The sequence below is a fragment of the Symphalangus syndactylus genome, chromosome 6 (genome assembly GCF_028878055.3).
Source record: "Symphalangus syndactylus isolate Jambi chromosome 6, NHGRI_mSymSyn1-v2.1_pri, whole genome shotgun sequence".
Classification (NCBI taxonomy): domain Eukaryota; kingdom Metazoa; phylum Chordata; class Mammalia; order Primates; family Hylobatidae; genus Symphalangus; species Symphalangus syndactylus.
In genome coordinates, this window is record NC_072428.2 from 95,407,684 (window position 1) to 95,428,532 (window position 20,849).

The following is a 20,849-nucleotide window of genomic DNA, read 5'->3' on the forward strand; positions in this document are numbered from 1 at the left end:
CGAATGAAAGAACACAAGATACTTAATACAGATTAGCTTATCTAAACAACTCTAAAATTTATAGGAGTTTTTTTTTTTTTTTTTTTTTCCGAGACGGAGTCTAGCTCTGTCACCCAGGCTGGAGTGCAGTAGCGTCATCCCGGCTCAGTGCAAGCTCCGCCTCCCGGGTCCATGCCATTCTCCTATCTCAGCCTCCCGAGTAGCTGGGTCTACAGGCGCCCACCACCATAGCCGGCTAATTTTCGTATTTGTGGTAAAGACAGGGTTTCAACATGTTGCCCAGGCTGGTCTCGAACTTCTGACCTCAAGTGATCAGCCCACCTTGGCCTCCCAAAGTGCTGGGATTACAGGCGTGAGCCACGGTGCCCAGCCTATAGGAGTTTCTTCTAGAAGATACCAGAAATACAGATTATCAGACTTCCAGGGGAGACATACAAATGACTCTATCCCTGGGCTCACTCCAATCAAAATCCCCAACTGCATCCAAAATGGATCAGGGCAGAAGGGTAGATTGCAGAGTGGAAGGAGTGATAAATCAATATGCAGCCCAATGTATTTTTTAAAACACTTTTTAAAGGCCAGGGGCAGTGGCTCATATCTGTAATCCCAGCACTTTGGGAAGCCGAGGCGCGTGGGTCACCTGAAGTCAAGAGTTTGAGACCAGCCTGGCAAACATGGTGAAACCGCGTCTCTACTAAAAATACAAAAAATTAGCCAGGTGTGGTGGCAGGCGACTGTAATCCTAGCTATTCAGGAGGCTGAGGCAGGAGAATCACTTGCACCTGGGAGGTGGAGGTTGCAATGAGCTGAGATCAGGCCACTGACTCCAGCCTCGGTGACAGAGCAAGGCTGTCTCAAAAAAAAAAAAAAAAAAAAAAAAAAAAAAAAAAAGGCCGGGCACGGTGGCTCACGCCTGCAATCCCAGCACTTTGGGAGGCTGAGGTGGGTGGATCACGAGGTTAGGAGATCGAGACCATCCTTGCTAACACAGAGAAACCCCATCTTTACTAAAAATACAAAAAAATTAACCAGGCATAGCAGCAGGCGCCTGTAGTCCCAGCTACTCAGGAGGCTGAGGCAGGAGAATGGTGTGAACCCGGGAGGGAGAGCTTGCAGTGAGCCGAGATCGCGCCACTGCACTCCAGCCTGGGCGACTAAGCGAGACTCCATCTCCAAAAAAAAAAAAAAAAAAAAAAAAAGTAATAGAAACTCAGCCGGGTGCAGTGACATGTACCTGTAAGCTCAGACACTCAGGAGGCTGATGTGAGAGGATCACCTGAGGCCAGGAGTTCAAGGCCAGCCTGGGCAACATAGCGAAACCCCATCTCTTAAAAAATAAAATAAATATTTTTAAGTAAGTAAATAGAATAGGAACTGCAAGTTCCAGTCTCAGATGTGAGATAAGAGTTTACATATTACTGATCCATAGGGCCAGTTTTAACCACCTCCCCCAAATTTTTTTCTCCCACATTGCCTGAATCTTTATATATTTCACCATGTCACACTGCCTATTAGTCATCTAATTTATTCTCTCACCTTAAAAGAAAGCTCTTTTCTGAAATATAAATAGATCTGAAAAATGAAAGAAGATAACAAAATATCATGTACTAATGTAGATGGATAAGGTAGTTTTGAGGGGAAGAGAAGAGTGGGTATTAAAAGAAGATGAAGACCTCAAGGACTGAGACAGACGTAGTTAAGATTCTGAAACAGAAAGAGCGGGGAAAACTAAGAATGCTGGGAAACAAATACAAAAATTAGCCCGGCATGGTAGTGGACGCATGGAATCTCAGCTACGCGGGAGGCTGAGGTGGGGAGAATCGCTTGAACCTGGGAGGTGGAGGCTGCAGTGAGCCAAGATCACACCACTGCACTCCAGCCTGGGCGACAGAGTGAGACTCCGTTTCAAAAAAAAAAAAAAAAAAAAAGAATGCTAGGAAACAGAACAAAAGAGCAGCAGAAGATGGGAAAGGGTACAGAAAATGAAGTGACACCCAATTCAGCATTTTTCCCCATCTTCCCCTGTAGTAAAATAGAAGAAACGGCTCATCTCTGTGGCTTAAGAACTCTATTAGAGAAGGGCCCGGCATGGTGGCTCATGCCTGTAATCCCAGGATTTTAGGAGGCCAAGACGGGCAAATCATTTGAGGCCAGGACTTCGAGACCAGCCTGGCCAACATGGTGAAACCCCGTCTCTACTTAAAAAATTACAAAAATTAGCTGGGCGTGGTAGCACACACCTGTAATCCCAGCTACTCGGGAGACTGAGGCAGGAGAATCGCTTGAACACAGGAGGCAGAGGTTGCAGTGAACCAAGATCACGTCCCGGCACTCCAACCTGGGCAACATAGCGAGAGACTGTCTCAAAAAAAATTAAAAATAAAATAGCTGGGCGCGATGGCTCACATCTGTAATCCCAGCACTGTGGGAGGCCACGGGAGGATCACAAGGTCAAGAGATTGAGACCATCCTGGCTAACACGGTGAAACCCCATCTCTACTAAAAATACAAAATATTGGCCGGGCGTGGTGGCGGGTGCCCGTAGTCCTGGCTACTCGGGAGGCTGAGGCAGGAGAATGGCGTGAACCCGGGAGGCAGAGCTTGCAGTGAGCCAAGATCACGCCACTGCACTCCAGCCTGGGTGACAGAGCGAGACTCCGTCTCAAAAATAAATAAATAAATAAAAATAAAATAAAATATAAAAAATAAAAATAAAACCAGTAACAACATGAGAATTGACTCCCGTTCTCCATTTCTATTCATTCCATAACTAGAAATCTTTATAATGGTTGGGAAAAAAGAAGAGCAGGAGTAGCAAACATTAACAACAGGGGAAATAAACATTCGCCTTAATACTGACATGACTCTTCCTAGAAAACCCAAGGAAATTAATTTGAAACTACTAGAATTAATGAATTCAATAATTTGTTAGATTAAAAGGGCATTCATACTTTACAGTAAGGAGGATTCTAAAACTGCATCCATGCCAGCAACACTAAGATTAAAAAGTGGTGGCAAGAGGGTCACGTGCAGTGGCTCCTGCCTGTAATCTAGGTGCTTTCCAAGGTCAAGGCAGGAGGACTGCTTGAGGCCAGAAGTTTGAAACCAGCCTAGGCAATACAGTGAGACACCTGTCTCTATAAAAACAACAACAACAACAAAAAAAAAAAAAACAAAGAAAATAAATTAGCCAGCATGGCTATGCATGCTTATAGTTCCAGCTACTCAAGAGGCTGAGAAAAGGAGGGTCCCTTGAATCCAGGAATTTGAAGCTACAATGAGCTGTGATTCTGCCACTGCATTCCAACCCAAGTGACAAAGCGAGACCCTGTGTCTTAATTAAAAGAAAAAAAAAAAAAAAAAAAAAGGCCAGGCACGATGGCTCACGCCTATAATCCCAGCACTTTGGGAGGCCAAGGTGGGTGGTTCACTTGAGGTCAGGAGTTTGACAACAGCCTGACCATCATGGTGAAACCCCATCTCTACCAAAAATATTTTTTTAAAAGATTAGCTGGGTGTGGTGGTGCATGACTGTAATCCCAGCTACCTGGGAGGCTGAGGCAGGAGACTCATTTGAACCTGGGAGGCAGAGGTTGCAGTGAGCCAAGATTGTGCCATTGCACTCCAGCTTGGGGGACAGCGAGACTCCATTTCAAAAAAAAAAAAAAAGAGGTGATGACAAACAAAATACAAATTGAGTACTAATAAATAGACTAAAATAGTATTTCTCTAGTCAGATTTAAATGTTAAATCCTTAAAACAACCACAAACGATAAAATAATTCAAGATGTAATAAATGTACTTAAACAGTTATTACACAATTAATTTGGATGTTTCATACTATATTCAACAAAAAAGTTCAGCTATATCAAAGAGTTACAAATAAAAAATAATCCATAACATAAACTATTGATCCTAAAACCATATCCTGGCTTTGGGGGAGAGAAGGAGAAAAAATAATTTCTGAGTAAAGAGAAAAGAGAGATGAATAGTAAACTTAAATGAGTTCTGACATACAAAACTTAAACCTTTGCAAAGTTCACTCCTTCAATAAGTACTTTTTAAATACATATGACATTTCACACACCGTGCTTAGGCCCTGATTTTTCAGAGTTTGAATAAAGCACATATGAGCCCTCATCTCACAGAACTGAAGTCTACCAGAAAACACAGTAAATAGCACAAAAAGCGTACGGAAAGTTGCAATAAATAAGTACTGGAGGAAAAGACACGTATCTCCAAGGGAACATGAACTTAGGAGGGACCACAGATGGAACGGTCATGAACGTCTCCAAGGCATGACATCAAAGCTGACGACAGAAGGAAGAACTCGTACCTTGGCCAGGCACAGTGGCTCCGGCCTATAATCTCAGCACTTTGGGAGGCCAAGGCAGGTGAATCACATGAGGCCAGGAGTTTGAGACCAGCCTGGCCAACAGGGTGAAGCCCCATTTCTAAAAGAAAAAAAGAAAAGAAAAATAAAAAAAAGAACACATGCCAACCAGATGAAGACTGGGGAAAGCCAGCAGCACAAAGGCCCAAAGCAGGTAAAAGAGGACCAACCTTAGTGACACCAACAAAACAAGGGCGAATAATAAAAGGCAATATTCTAAAGCACCAAGAAAAACACAGCTTCCCACACAACAAATCATCAACAAAGGGAAATGTACATTCCTCACTGCCACCTGAAAAAAACTAAACAAAATGTGAAGCCAAAAGCTGAAGGGGATGAAGCAAAACAAGTACATATATACAATCAACAGAACTGTACATTTGGTTGCTCTTTCTAAAAGACAATCTAAAAATAATGACAGAAACTAGCATTGCTCATAACTTTGGACTGAGATTCCAAATACCTTCTATTTCCAAAAAAAAATTACTCTTCCTAACCTTAAAACTAACTGCACAAAAGATATCCACAGAGGGAGAAAACAGTGATATTTTAAAAATAAGTGCTCGCTTTGTAGGCCAGGCGCAGTGTCTCATGCCTATAATCTCAGCACTTTGCGAGGTCAAGGTGGTTGGATCACCTGAGGTCAGGAGTTCAAGACCAGACTGGCCAACATGGTGAAACCCTATCTCTACTAAAAATACAAAAATTAGCAAGGCGTGGTGGTGGGTACCTGCAAGTCCAGCTACTAGGAAGGCTGAGGCAGGAAGACAGCTTGAACCTGGGAGGTGGAGGTTGCAGTGAGCACATATCGTGCCACCACACTCCAGCCCAGGTGACAGAGTGAGACTCTGTCTCAAAAAAAAAAACAAACAAAAAATAAGTGCTTGCTTCAGCAGCACATATACTAAAATTGGAACAATACAGAAAAGATTAGCATGGCCCCTGACCAAGGATGACTCGCAAATTCATGAAGTGTTCTAGTAATTTTTTACATAAAAAAATAAGGCCAGGCGTGGCGGCTCATGCCTGTAATTCCAGCCCTTTGGGAGGCCAAGGTGGGTAGGTCACGAGGTCAGGACTTGGAGACCAGCCTGGCCAACATGGTGAAACCCTATCTCCACTAAAAATACAAAAATTAGCTGGGCGTGGTGGCACTCGCCTGTAATCCCAGCTACTTGGGAGGCTGAGGCAGGAGAATAGCTTGAACCTGGGAGGTGGAGGTTGCAGTGAGCCCAGATCGTGCCACTGCACTCCAGCCTGGGCAACAGAGTGAGACTCCGTCAAACAAACAAACAAATAAATAAATAGAAACAACCAAAAAGCCTAAAACTATGGATGTAAATTGTGACGTATGAAATTTTACATTGGAAATTATAATATAGGTTGGATAATACCCAGAAATGTTTATTGTAACAAATATTAAGTAATAACATTTACCAGTTTGTGTATACAGATAATATACAAAACAAAGACCTTCAAAAATTTCTAATCTGAAGTGACAAATTTAATTAACGTTTAGTAATCATCGGTTGCTCTGCTCAGGATCATGTTCAACTGTATACAGTATTTTTAATTCAAACAATACATTAGAGAACAAAGAGTATTTTAACATTTATCCCTCATAAATGAAAACTAATATTACAAAAAATAGCTCCATATTCCCTGAAAAATACGTCCGGAGAGCCAATCTCTTTCCTACTTTCCAATAGTAGTTACTTCCTGCTCCCTGCTAGTTCATTTTGTACAGTTTTATGAGGGAGGGAGAGACAGAAGAGAATACACATATACATTTATTAACAATGTTTGGTAATGAGCTTTTGGAAAATGTTTATAAACAGTATCATACTTTATGTACCATTTACCAAACATTCTAGCCTAATGTTGTAATAACTGATCTAAACACCAACTAATCTACTACACTTATACCATTATAACATATAAATATACACAGATTTCTTCCATTTATATCAGAAAATGCTATGATGTTTCTGAGTTTTTTTGTTTTGTTTTGTTTTTTTGAGATAGAGTTTCGCTCGTTGCCCAGGCTGGAGTGCAGTAGCGCGATCTCAGCTCACTGCAACTTCCGCCTTCCGGTTTCAAGTCATTCTCCTGCCTCAGCCTCCCAAGTAGCTGGGATTAAAGGCGCCCACCTAATTTTATTTTATTTTTTACTTTTATTTTTATTTTTTTTGAGACAGTCTCACTCTGTTGCCAGGCTGGAGTGCAGTGGTGCAATCTTGGCTCACCACAACCTCCATCTTCTGGGTTCATGCAATTCTTCTGCCTCAGCCTCCCAAGTAGCTGGGATTACAGGCGAGCGCCACCACGCCCAGCTAATTTTTGTATTTTTAGTAGAGATAGGGTTTCACCATGTTGGCCAGGATGGTCTCCATCTCTTGACCTTGTGATCCGCCCACCTTGGCCTCCCAAAGTGCTGGGATTACAGGCGTGAGCCACCACGCTGGCCAACACCCCGCTAATTTTTGTATTTTTGGTAAAGTCGGGGTTTCACCATGTTGGCCAGGCTGGTCTCGAACTCTGACCTCATGATCCACCCGCCTTAGCCTCCCAAAGTGCTGGGATTACAGGCATGAGCCACTGCGCCCAGCCCTGATGTTTCTGGTATTAAAATACGTATACAGTTTGGCTGGGCACGGTGGCTCACATCTGTAATCCCAGTACTTTGGGAAGCTGAGGCAGGAGGATCACTTGAGGTCAGGAGTTCGAGACCAGCCTGACCAACATGGTGAAACCCAGTTTCTACTAAAAATGCAAAAAAATTAGCCAGGTATGGTGGCACATGCCTGTAATCCCAGCTACTCGGGAGGCTGAGGCAGGAGAATCACTTGAACTCGGGAGGCAGAGGTTGCAGTGAGCCAAGATCATGCCACCGCACTCCAGCCTTCCAGCCTGGGATACAGACCAAAAACAAAAAAACAAAAAAAATTAATTAACTTAAAGAACACTACTTATTGGCTGGGCACAGTAGCTTATGCCTGTAATCCCAGCACTTTGGGAGGCCAAGGCAGGCGGATCACTTGAGGTCAGGAGTTCAATATCAGTCTGGCCAACACGGTGAAACCCCGTCTCTAATAAAAATACAAAAAAATTAGCCAGGTATGGAGGCACATGCCTATAATCCCAGCTAATCAGGAGGCTGAGGAAGGAGAATTGCTTGAACCCAGGAGGCAGAGGCTACAGTGAGCTGAGATCGCACCAATGCACTCCAGCCTGGTAACAAGAGCAAGAATCCGTCTCAAAAAATAAATAAATAAGTAACACTACTTATTATCAAATAATTATTAAACTTCTAATAAAGACAAAAACTTCCCAATTCCATGACTATTTATAGCCACAAGATAATAAAGCAAACAATGCATTATCATTCAGTTTTTAAAAGAACTATGAGCAAATAATTCAATTACCAAACATCAACTCATAGCTTTAAAATGAACCTTGGGCTGGATGTGGTGGCTCACATCTGTAATCCCAGAACCTTGGGAGACAGAGGCAGGAGAACTGGATGAGCCCAGGAGTTCCAGACCAGCCTGGGAAATACAGTGAGACCTCATTTCTACAAAACATTTTGAAAATTGGTCATGGTGTTGTCTGTCTCTAGTTCCAACTACTGGAGAGGCTGAGGTGGGAGGCTCGACTGAGCCCAGGAAGCGGAGGTTCAGTGAGATGGTGCCACTGCACTCCAGCCTGGGTGACAGAACAAGACCATCTTTAAAAAAAAAAGCAGACGGGCGCGGTGGCTCACATCTGTAATCCCAGCACTTTGGGAGGTTGAGGCAGGCAAATCACCTGAGGTCGGAAGTTCAAGACCTGGCTGACCAACATGGAGAAACCCCAACACTACTAAAAAAACAAAAAATTAGCCGAGCGTGGTGGCAGGCGCCTGTAATCCCAGCTACTCAGGAGGCTGAGGCAGGAGAATTGCTTAAACCCGGGATGCAGAGGTTGCGGTGAGCTGAGATCACGCCATTGCATTCCAGCCTGGGCAACTAGAGCGAAACTCCACCTAAAAAAAAAAAAAAAAAAACTTTGCTTATCGTATAAAAATAAAATATATACCAAATTTTCAAATTAAATAACATTTACTAAAGCCAAAAGCACAAAATATTTGTGAAAAAAATCAAATGTTATCTTATTTACGATTTATAGTATTTTTCTTGAACTTTTCTTAAAAATAAATTTGGATATTGATTTGTTGCCACCTACTGGTTAAATTCATATTTGAATGGCATTTCACAACAAATATTCACTACAGTTAATAGAAAACACAGAGAAAAAAAGTAATGTTCTTTCCTTTACAACGTTTTACTAAACTACTATGATAAATTCCGCTTTGGAAAAGTTTGTAAAGTTACCTCACAAAATGGTGGCTTGACTTTCAACAGTATCTTCACTCAAATTTTCCTTTAGTGTGTTGGGACTGTTTTAAAATACCCTTATAATTTATTAGAAATATAAAACCTTTAATGAAAATACTTACAAGATGTTATTTTTTTAATTTACAACTCAAACATGTATATGTACCAGTTTTTCAGAATATTGGAGTTATATAGAATTTAGGGTATTACCATCTATTTACAGTTGATTTGTTAGGATTGAAAACCAAAAAAAAGTTCTCATTACATTTGTTGTTACACGTCTTAAGTTAATTTTACTCTATAGCAATCCCTCCTCTAAATTCCTTTTTCATACTACACGTTGAGGAAAGAGTCTGTTATCTTACTGAACTACTTTTAAAACCACTTCCAGATTTTAAAAGCATAACAAATTTAACACTCTGAGTTCCCAATTCTAATGAGTCAACTGTAAAAAGGCATTCCCTAAAGTGACTGTGGAAATGTGAACATGGATTGAGTTCCTGTTTTTTTTTGAGACAGGGTCTCACTCTGTTGCCCAGGCTGGAGTGCAATGGTGCCGTTTTGGCTCACTGCAACCTCTGACTCCAGGTTCAAGCGATTCTCCTGCCTCAGCCTCCCAAGTAGCTGGGATTACAGGCACCCACCACCACACCTAGCTAATATTTGTAATTTTAGTAGAGATGGGGTTTCACCATGTTGGCCAGGCTAGTCTCGAACTCCTGACCTCAAGTGAGCCACCCACCTCGGCCTCCCAAAGAGCTGGGATTACAGGCATGAGCCACCCATGCCTTGATTTTTAGATGACACCAGAAAAATTATGTTAATTTTGTTGGTTGTGATAATGCATTATGATTATGTAATAAATGCATGATTGCTATGGGCTGAATTGTGTTCCCCCAAAATTCATATGTTGAAGCCCTAACCCCCAGGGTGATATCTGAAGGTGGGGCCTTTGGCAGGTAATTAGGGTTAGAGGACAGCATCAATGATAGTGGGGCTCATGAAGGGATTTTTTTTTTTTTTTGAGATGGAGTCTTGCTCTGTTGCCCAGGCTGGAGTGCAATAGCACAATCCTAGCTCACTGCAACCTCTGCCTCCCCAGTTCAAGCCATTCTCCTGCCTCAGCTTCCTGAGTAGCTAGGATTACAGGCGCCTGCCACCACACCCAGCTGATTTTTTTATTTTTAGTAGAGACGGGGTTTCACCATGTTGGCCAGGCTGGTCTCAAACTCCTGACCTCAGGTGATCCACCCGACTCAGCCTCCCAAAGTGCTAGGATTACAGGCATGAGCCACCGTACCTGGCCTCATGATGGGATTACATAAAGAGAGACACCAGACAGCTTGCTCCCTAACTCTCCTAAGCGCGATAGCACAGTGAGACAGCAGCCATCTGCAAGCCAAGAACAGGGGCCTCCTGGAACCTGACCATGCTGGCAGCCTGATCTCAGACTTTCAGCCTCCAGCACTGTGAGAAAGAAATGTCTGTTGTTTTAAGCCACCCAGTCTATGGTATTTTGTTATGGCAGCCCGAGTCAACTAAGACAGTGATGTATATAGAAATATGTAAGGGAGAAATAATATGCAAGAGATATAGCAATAATATGCCAACTGCTTTTAAATACAGTTGCAAAAAAGAAAAAAATGGAACAACATCTTAATGATTGTTAAATTTAGGTGCCAGGTACTTAGGGGTTTAATATGCTATCAGCTCAGTTTCTAAGTTTGAAGTTTCTTATAATTAAAAAAAAAAACTTTAAAAAAGAAAGAATATTAGAAAAAAAAACTTTTTCAATGTAACTCCTAGAACCAAAACCCTGAAAATAAATTATTTTAAGATAACGTGCTAATTTGAAATTATTACAAGGCAAAAATAAAAGGTGAGTAGAAACTTTACCATCTTTAAATAAATTTAGTAAAAATTTTTACAAGTTTTTTTGTTTTGTTTTTTGTTTTTGAGACAGAGTCTCCCAGGCTGCAGCAGCACGATCTCTGCTCACTGCAACCTCCACATCCCCAGCTCAAGCGATTCTCCTGCCTCAGCCTTCCGAGCAGCTGGGATTACAGGCGCATGCCACCAGCGCCACCATGGCTGACTGATTTTTTTGCAATTTTAGTAGAGTCGGGGTTTCACCATGTTGGCCAGGCTGATTTCAAACTCCTGACCTCAGTTGATCCACCCACCTCAGCCTCCTAAAGTCCTGGGATTACAGGCATGAGCCACTGTGCCCCACAGATGTTTAAGATAATATAAAAGTCCAACCTAAGGGTCTCAAGCTAAAAGCACTGACCTTAAAGGCTAGTATTCTGTTGTAATTAAGTGGCCTGTTCAAATCACTTTTATCAGGGGTTAAATTTTCTTAATTATGAAAGAAATAATTTTTGAATCCTGTTGTAAACAGGATGATTTTCATTGTATATATCCCATAAATTACTGTTGAAGTATTTTACTCTTTTCCTGTAGTTTGGAACTGTTTATTTTGACCCTTTTTGGTTACAATAGTTCTCAAATTAGAATCCTGGATTTTTCAAAAAGATAATATCACCTGAAAATAGTAAGTTTTGCTTCTTTCTAATCTGTTTGGGGTGTTTTTGTCTGACTGCACTAACACTGCTAAATACCATAATACTACACAACAAAAAGGCAGAGCAGTCAACTCAATAATGTCCCTGATTTTGAAAGGAATAATAATAGCTATGACATTAGCTATTACAACTAATTTTTTCAATAATTTTGAGAAAGTGTCTATTTGTATTTTACAAAGAGTTTTGAAAGGACAGATATTCAAGCACGCACCTTTGATCCATTCTTGCGTTAATTAAGTCACGGAAATCTGTTCTAAAGCAAAGATGAATAATTTCATATTTTATGTATAATTCTGAGACATCATTGTAAACTATTCAAAGTTCTATGCCCAAAATACATGCCCTCAGGAATTTTGAATAGAGGTACAAAAAGCCATTCCTCCTCTAGTTAAAGATTCCAAACTAGTTTTTCGAATTCTTAAATCTGTTTATTTCAGATTTGGGGTTCTTAAATCTGTTTATTTCAATCACCTCATTCATTCCATAAGCACTTATTAATTACCTGTGATCCAGGGACTATGAACCAAACATAGAAGAATATAATGATTAAGAGACAACTTCTCATCTTCAAGGAACTCACCTAATTCTCTTAAATATTGTTAACATAATAATGAAGGAAGAAACATCCACCTGAGATATCCAGAAGAATTCAGAGGAAGGAACAGCAGTCCTGAACACTGAGTGACAATGGTCAATGGCATCTCTCCAAGTATGGGCCACGAACTCCTGTGACCCCTGAGACTACTACTAAAATACTGTTTGCTTTTTTCATTGACAGTGCAATAGCAAAGGTACGTGCCTGGCCAGGATCCTGGTCCTAATTCATGCTAAGGCACTAGTATTTCTAGTGCCTTGATTGATGCTAATACTAGTGCCTTGGCATGAATCAAGGACAGGATCCTGGCCGGGCGCAGTGGCTCACGCCTGTAATCCTAGCACTCTGGAAGGCCAAGGCAGGCAGATCACTTTGCAGCAGTTTGAAACCAGCCTGGCCAACATGGTGAAACCCCATCTCTACTGAAAACACAAAAATTGTCCTGGCGCAGTGGCACACACCTGTAGTCCCAGCTACTCGGGGGGCTGAGGTGGGAGGATCACTTGAGTCCAGGAGGCAGAAACTGCAGTGTGCCAAGATCATGCCACTGCACTCCGGCCTAGGATACAGAGTGAAACACTGTCACAAAAAAAAGGACTTAAAAAAAGGCCAGCATCCGTAACTATACTGATAGTCATTATATTCTTCATCATCATTTTTTAACCGTCTGTAACAAAGAAGTAAAAAATTATTTTTATTAATCTCTAACCTTAAAGATGTATCTTTTAAAAATCTGTGCAAGAAAATGGGAAGTACGCATAGAGAACTTATGCCATACAACAAAATATAATGACTATTTCAAGAAAAAGCAAGTGGGCAGTTGAGTTGTGAGCTAAAGCAGTCAATTTTTTCATGGAGCACCATGAAAGAACAAAAGACATATAAATTATGGTTATGCAAAGTGAGATATACAACATTTTCTTTTCTTTCCTTTTTTTTTTTTTTTTTTGAGACAGGTCTTCTCTATCACCCAGGCTGGAGTGCAGTGGTGGTGTCATCACAGCTCAACACAGCTTCTATCTCCCAGGCTCAAGTGATCCTCCCAACTCAGTTGCCCAAGCTCCCAAGTAGGTGGGAACACTAGCACACACCACCACGCTTAGCTAGGTTTTTTGGGTTTTGTTTTTTGGTTCTGAGGTGGGTTTTTTTATCTTTTTGTAGAGACTAGGTTTCACTATGTTTTCCATGCTTGTCTCAAACTCCTGGGCTCAAACGATCCTCCTGCCTCAGCTTCCCAAAGTGCAGTGATTACATGAGTGAGCCACTGCACAAGGCCACAGCAGATTTTCTTAAAAAATGAAGCAAGACTGTCAATTAAAGGAAAAGATATGGCAGTATTTGTTGTTAATAACATTCAAGCTTTCAAGAGAATCAGAATTTCTTAAAACTTGTATCTGCCACTAAGAAGCGTAACAGGCTGCAATAAAGACTTTTCTAATGAAATATTGATTTTTTTAGATATTGTATAATGATATGTGTCAACATTTAAAAGATCTGCATACCTCAGTGAGCCAGTATTTTCCAAGTGATTAATGGATGACGTCACAAAAGCATGCATTGCAGAAAAGGCAACAAACAGATTTATCTCAGGCAGGATATGGCCAGAAAAAAAAGAAAACCATAGGTTGGGTGTGGTGGCTCATGCCTGTAATCCCAGCACTTTGGGAGGCCAAGGCAGGGAGACCACAAGGTCAGGAGTTCGAGACCAGCCTGACCAACATGGTGAAACCACATCTCTACTAAAAATACAAAAATTAGCCAGGCGTGATGGCACAGGCCTGAAATCCCAGCTACTCAGGAGGCTGAGGCAAGAGAATCACTTGAACCTGGGAGGCAGATGTGAGCCAAGATCATGCCATTGCACTCCAGCCTGGGCGAAAGGGCGAGACTCCGTCTCAAAAAAAAAAAAGGGAAATGGGGCAGGACGTGTGCCTCATGCCTGTAATCCCAGCACTTCGAGAGGCCAAGGCAGCTGGATCGCTTGAGGCCAGGAGTTTAGGACCAGCCTGGTCAGCACAGCACAACCCCATCTCTACTAAAAATACAAAAATTAGTCAGGCATGGTGGCACACACCTATAGTCCCAACTACTTGGGAAGCTGAGGCACAAGAATCCTTAAGCTTAGGTGGCAGAGGTTGCAGTGAGCCAAGATCGCATCACTGCACTCCAGCCTAGGCAACAAAGCAATTCTGTCTCAAAAATAAAAAAACGGGACGGGAGTGGTGGTGCACGCCTGTAATCTAGCACTTTGGGAGGCTGAGGCGGGTGATCACCTGACGTCAGGAGTTCAAAACCAGCCTGGCCAACATGGTAAAACCCCATCTCTACTAAAAATACAAAAAGTTAGCCAGGTGTGGTGGCGCACGCCTGTAATCACAGCTACTCGGAAGGCTGAGGCAGGAGAATCACTGGAACCTGGTAAGCAGAGGTTGCAGTGAGCCGAGATCGTACCACTGCACTCTAGCTTGGCTACCAGAGCGAGACTCTGTCTCAAATAAATACATAAATAAATAAATAAGGGCTGGGCGGGGTGACTCATGCCTGTAATCCCAGCACTTGGTGAGGCCGAGGCGGGCAGATCACCCGAGGTCGGGAGATCGAGACCGTCCTGGCTAACACAGTGAAACCCCATCTCTACTAAAAATACAAAAAATTAGCTGGGCGTGGTGGCATATGCCTGTGAAACCCCGTCTCTACTAAAAATACAAAAAATGAGCCAGGCATGGTGGCACATGCCTATAATCCCAGCTACTCGAAAGGCCGAGGCAGGAGAATCTCTTGAACCCAGAAAGCGGAGGTTGCGGTGAGCCGAGATGGCACCATTGCACTCCAGCCTGGGCGACAAGAGCAAAACTCCCTCTCAAAATAATAATAATAATAATAATAATAATAAAATAAAATAAATAAAAATATAAATGGGAAATGTGATTTTTGTAGAATCTGAAACACTCCAAGGACTGTCCAGCTTATTAGCATTAAAATTACTACTGTGTCAGAGAGGCTTACAGCATCAAATATAGCCATATAAAAATTTCCTCAAAAAGGGTTGCCTAGGCCAGGCACAGTGGCTCACACTTGACACAAGAAAAGGATCTTTCATAACGTGCTGTTTGCCTAGCTCCCTGGTCTCACCTCCCAACACTCTCCACAAAGACATTAAACTCAACACATACCAAATTACTTCCAGAATCCACCTTGTTCTCACTCAACCTCCATGCCCCTGTACATACGCTGCTTTTTTCTTCACTGAAAAAGTTACATGCTCTCCCTAACTTTGTCATTCTCCTCCCACACAGCCCCACATACCCAAACTATGGATTTGACCTGGATAGGGAAAAACAGATAAGCTTCAAATAAACAGGAAGAGGAAAGGAGGGACAATAAAATGGAGTATATAAAAGTCTAGAATGGGAAAAGGGGAAACAGAGCCAAAAAGAGGCAAAGGAATAAACTGCTGAGCTAGTACCCAAATACAAATGACATAAAAAATGTGCTAAGGGCCTGAAAAATTTATTTCTAAACCCAAACCTGCTCCCAAGAGGCCCTGCAGGTAGGATGTGTTCAAAAGTTAAATAGAAGTTTGCAGATAAGTGGTAAGAGATGGTAAAGAAGGCGGACAGAAGGCTTCAAGGAGGACCTGAAAGTCTTGAATGTCTGAATGGCAAACATTTGTAAAATGTGTCACTATTGGCAGAAGCAGTGGTTTGCACCTGTAAACCCAGCACTTAGGGAGGTAAAGGTGGGATGATTGCTCGAGCCCAAGAGTTTAAGACCAGCCTGGGCAACCTAGTGAAACTCCATCTTTACAAAAACTACAAAAATTAGCCAGGTATGGTGGCACGTGCCTGTAGTCCTAGCTATACAGGCAGCTGAGGTGGGAGGATCACTTGAGCCCAGGAGGTTAAGGCTACAGTAAGCCAAGGTCGCACCAATGTACTCCAGCCTGGGCAATAGAGCAAGACCCTGACTCAAAACAAACAACAAAAAAAATCACCATTATTAAGATAAACAGTATTTTAGCAGTAATGGAGTCTTTGACATAGGACAAGGTGAAGGCCAGAAAATCTGCAGACATCTGTGTGTTCAGGTGTCCAATCCTCCACCAATACATAGGCTCCATGAGCAAAGAACCCTTGTTCACACATCCTTTAATTTCCTACACACGTTTTCTGACTAACAGTGCATTTCCATTTTAGCACTTTGTGTTTCAATATTCTGCTCAATTAAGATTACGAATGAAGGGTTAAGTTCTCATTTTTCATAAATCTTTATCTCTTAGTTTACAATGTCATATCTTTTTTATTTTTTATTTTTTATTTTTTTGGAGACAGAGTTTTGCTCTTGTCACCCAGGCTGGAGTGCAATGGTGCCATCTCAGCTCACTGAAACCTCTGCCTCATGGGTTCAAGAGATTCTCCTGCCTCAGCCTCCCGAGTAGCTGGGATTACAGGCGTATGCCACCACACCCAGCTAATTGTTGTATTATTAATAGAGACGGGGGTTTCACCATGTTGGCCAGGCTGGTCTCGAACTCCTGACCTCAGGTGATCCACCTGACTCAACCTCCCAAAGTACTGAGATTATCGGTGTGAGCGACCGCACCTGGCCTACAATGTCATATCATTCTATTTTTTCAAAAGCATTCTCACCAGAGGTTAGCAAATGCTTTCTGCAAAAAGCAAAATGGTGAAACTTACAAAACTATAAGGCTTTGTAAGCAGTATGGTCTCTCTCAAAACCACTCCAACTCTGCCACTGTGGCACAAAGGCACACAGAGAATATGTAAACAAAATGAACATGATTGTGTTTCAAAACAACTTTATGTATGGACATAGAATTTTTTTTTTCTTTTAAGATTATGGCTCAGTGCAGCCTTGAACTCCTGGGCTCAAGTGATCCTCCCACCTCAGCCTCCCAAGTAGCTGGGACCCCAGGTGTATGCTGCCACACCTTTTTTTTTTTTTTTTTTTTTTTTTTGATAGAGATAGGATATCACTATATTGACCAGGCTGGTCTCAAATTCCTGGTCTCAAGTGATCCTCCTGCCTCAGTCTCCCAAAGAGTACCTGGGCTATGCACTGAAATCTGAATTTCCTGTAATGCCACAAAATCTTCTGAATTTTTTCAATCATTTAAAAACGTAAAAGCTATCTTACAAGCCATACAAACACACATGACAGGCTATATCTGGCCAGCAATCCACAGTTTGCAGACCCCTGCTCTACACTCTGACTTAAAGATTTGACTATACAACCCTTCCACTATTCCATATTTCCAAAGTACCACAATTAACTGTATTTGCAACTCTTTCCGCTAACCCTCATGTGATGGCCTCTGGGAAATGAACAATGAGGCATTCTTCTGATTTAAAGCCATTCAGGTTCACCCACACTCACACTTTAAAAAAAAAAAAAAAAAAGGCCGGGAGTAGTCACTAACGCCTGTAATCCCAACACTTCGGAGGCCAAAGAGGGTGGATCACCTGAGGTCAGGAGTTCAAGACCAGCCTGGCCAACATGGTGAAACCCCGTCTCTACTAAAAATACAAAAATTCGCTGGGTGTGATGGCAGCCACCTGTAATCCCAGCCACTCAGGAGGCTGAGGCAGAAGAATCACTTGAACTAGGGAGGCGGAGGTTACAGTGAACTGAGATCGCACCATTGCACTCCAGCCTAGGCAACAAGAGGGGCACTCCATCAAGGACAGGAGAGGGCAGGGGAGGGCAGGGGAGGGCAGGGGAGGGCAGGGGAGGGCAGGGGAGCGGAGGGGAGCAAAGGAAACTTGCTTATCTAGTTTCTGATTTAAAACACTGAAGCAAGAAAAGGGGGATTTTAAGTAGCAGTGTAAATGACACAAAGAACAGTAACAACTGTTCTATTGATGTCAAATGTCAAAAGAGTCCATTATGAAGAATCTTAATTCTCAGTCTCAACTTCTCTCCCACAGATTGAAAAACTAAAATCTAAACAGTAGCTTTTGAGTTTGATGAGATATCCTAAAGTCATTCTCACATTTTAAAGAAATGCCAAAAACTAAACAAATGAATAATATGACCAAGTATATCACAAGAAACGAAAAAAAAATTCATTATAAGGAAAACACATTATATGTGCTATGTAACAATTATAAGTTATTATAGGAAATAACATGAAAGACAACTGAAACAGCTTATCTTTCAAAGGATGAAAACTTCTTAAACTCATTCATCTATATATTCATTCATATTTATTTTACACATGAACATGTCAATGTGTTTGGAATACAAGTAGGGCAAGAAATTGGTGTCCAAAACAGACATGGTCTGTGAGCTCTTGGGCCTATGTTCTACATGTGCTCTTTCCATTATCATAGCCATCAGCCCCATGTAGCTATTTAAATTTAAATTAGAGTTAAATAAAACTAAAAACTGGTTCCTCAGTCACACTAGTCACACTTCACATGGCCAAGGGCCAGCTTTCAGCTATGATACTGGACATCACAGATACAGAATGTTTCCATAATCACAGAAGTTCTGTTCGGCAGCAAAGGTTTAAAACGTTACGTACTTCCCTCTCTCTGCTGACTAGACATTAAGATTAAACTTAACTTCTTTCTTTTAAAACAGAGTGCAAAATTTTACTGCTGTCTTTTAGGGAAGTACCAGGTGACAGTCTTTCTACAGATGTACTTTATATCAAGGCTGAAAAAACTTCTAAGGTTTTCTAATCCAGCAAAATAATCACCAATGCCTTTACGAAGGCTTTAAAGTTTTTTTAAAAATTCATGGAGGTAAGTATTTCATCATCAATAACTATGCCAATTTACTAATTGGCTTCAAACCATTCTCAACTGCATTCACAACTGCAGTATTTCCTTTCATACAAAGTGAAGGATTCTGCACTTAACTGATTATCACATAACTCTCTATGATGCAGAAAACAGCTCCTGCTTGTCACCTCTGCATGGTGACTGGAACACAGAGGGTACTCAAACAACTGTTATATGAAGGTCAATAAACTGTAAGCCTCCAGCACTGTCAAAAGCAACAAGGCCAGGTGCGGTGGCTCACGCCTATAATCCCAGCACTTTGGGAGGGCGAGGCGTGCAGATCATGAGGTCAGGAGTTCAAGACCAGCCTGGCCAATATGGTGAAACCCTAAAAAAAACAAACAACAACAACAACAAACCCACAAAAGCCACATTCCATTTCACAACTCTAGTTACTGATGGAGCTTCCAGCCTTTGCTGCTTCTGATTTGTAAAAAAAAAAAAAAAAAGAAAAAAGAAAAAGAAAAAGAAAAAAAACTTTATTAACTGCATGATTTAAGCAGCACCAAACTGCTCGGGTATCAGTTTTCTGGGTCCCTGAAAATCAAGGACTTACTAAAAAGTAAAAATTCTACATGAAGAAATAAAATATTGCACAGTGCCCAGGAACTGTAAAATTAATATAAATTAATTTATCTTTTACTTAGCTATGAGATAGACTGGCTTTTTTTTTTTTTTTTAAGATAAGGTTTCACTCTGTCACCCAGGATGAAGTGCAGTGGGCATGATCATGGCTCACTGAAACCTCCAACTCTGGGCTCAAGTGATCCTCCCACCTCTACTCAGCCTTCTAAGTAGCTGGGACTACAGACATGCAACACCACACTCGGCTAATTATTTAATTTAGTACAGACACGGTCTTGCTATGTTGCCCAGGCTGGTCTCAAACTCCTGGACTCAAGCAATCCTCCGGCTTCAGTCTCCCAAAGTGCTGGGATTACAGGCCGCCATGCCTGGCTAATTTTTTTTTTAATTTTTGTAGAGACAGGTCTCACTAGCCCAAGCTGGTCTCAAATTCCTAGACTCAAGTGATCCTCCCCCCTCACCTTCTCAAAGTGCTGGGATCACAGAAGTGAGCCACCATATTGACCACAGACTGGCTCATAAATATGGGTAACTACAGTTAGATATTCAGCCAAATGAGGGGGAAGGGGAGGAGGAGGAAAAATTATGGCTGGGCATGACGGCCCATGCCTATACTCCCAGCACTTTAGGAGGCTGAGGCGGGAGGATCGCATGAGTCCAGGAGTTTGAGACCAGCCTGGGCAGCTTGGCGAGACCCCCAACTCTGAAAAAAAATTTTAAAACTTAGCCAGGCGTGGTGGCACATACTTGTGGTCCCAGCTACTTGGAAAGCTGAAGCGGAAGAATTGCTTGAACCCAGGAGGCAGAGGTTGCAGTGAGCTGAGATGGCACCACTGCACTCCAGCCTGGATGACAGGGCGAGACTCCGTCTCAAAAAAAAAAAAAAAAAAAAAAAGAAAAGCCACATGTGGTAGCTTGCACAATTAATCACAATTAATTCTAAATTACATTAACGAAGGCATCTCAAATGTCTCAACTACTCATGAAAGACAGCTGTATCAAAATTGCACATTTTCCTTGAAAACAGAAATCAAAATGTTTTCAAATTAGTCCATACCAGTGACATATACTATTAATATTAATGAGAATATGGCTGCTTGGCAAACTTTCTTTTTTTTTTTTTTTTTTTTGAGATGGAGTTTCGCTCTTGTTCCCCAGGCTGGAGTGCAATGGTGTGATCTCAGCTCACTGCAACCTCCGCCTCCCGGGTTCAAGTGATTCTCAATGCCTCAGCCTCCTGAGTAGCTGGGATTACAGGCATGGGCCACCACGCCCAGCCAATTCTGTATTGTTAATAGAAACAGGGTTTCTCCATGTTGGTCAGACTGGTCTCGAACTCCTGACATCAGGTGATCCACCCACCTCAGCTTCCCAAAGTGCTGGGATTACAGGTGTGAGCCACTGCGCACAGCAGGCAAACTTAATAAGCCACTATTTGGTATAGAATGCCTCTGAACTATTTTATTTATTTTTATTTTGAGATGGAGTCTCGCTCTGTTGCCCAAG

The 20,849-nt window shown here is 41.9% G+C and overlaps 1 protein-coding gene and 1 non-coding gene across 16 annotated transcripts in view; one reads left to right on the forward strand and one right to left on the reverse strand.

Annotated features, from left to right (window-relative positions):
* The window catches only part of SRPK2 (SRSF protein kinase 2), a 299,803-nt gene that overhangs the window by 226,555 nt on the left and 52,399 nt on the right, over nucleotides 1-20,849 (reverse strand). The window lies entirely within an intron of this gene.
* Nucleotides 5,274-5,380, forward strand: LOC129485497 (U6 spliceosomal RNA). The gene has a single exon (XR_008658649.1). It is a non-coding gene; the product is annotated as a U6 spliceosomal RNA (small nuclear RNA).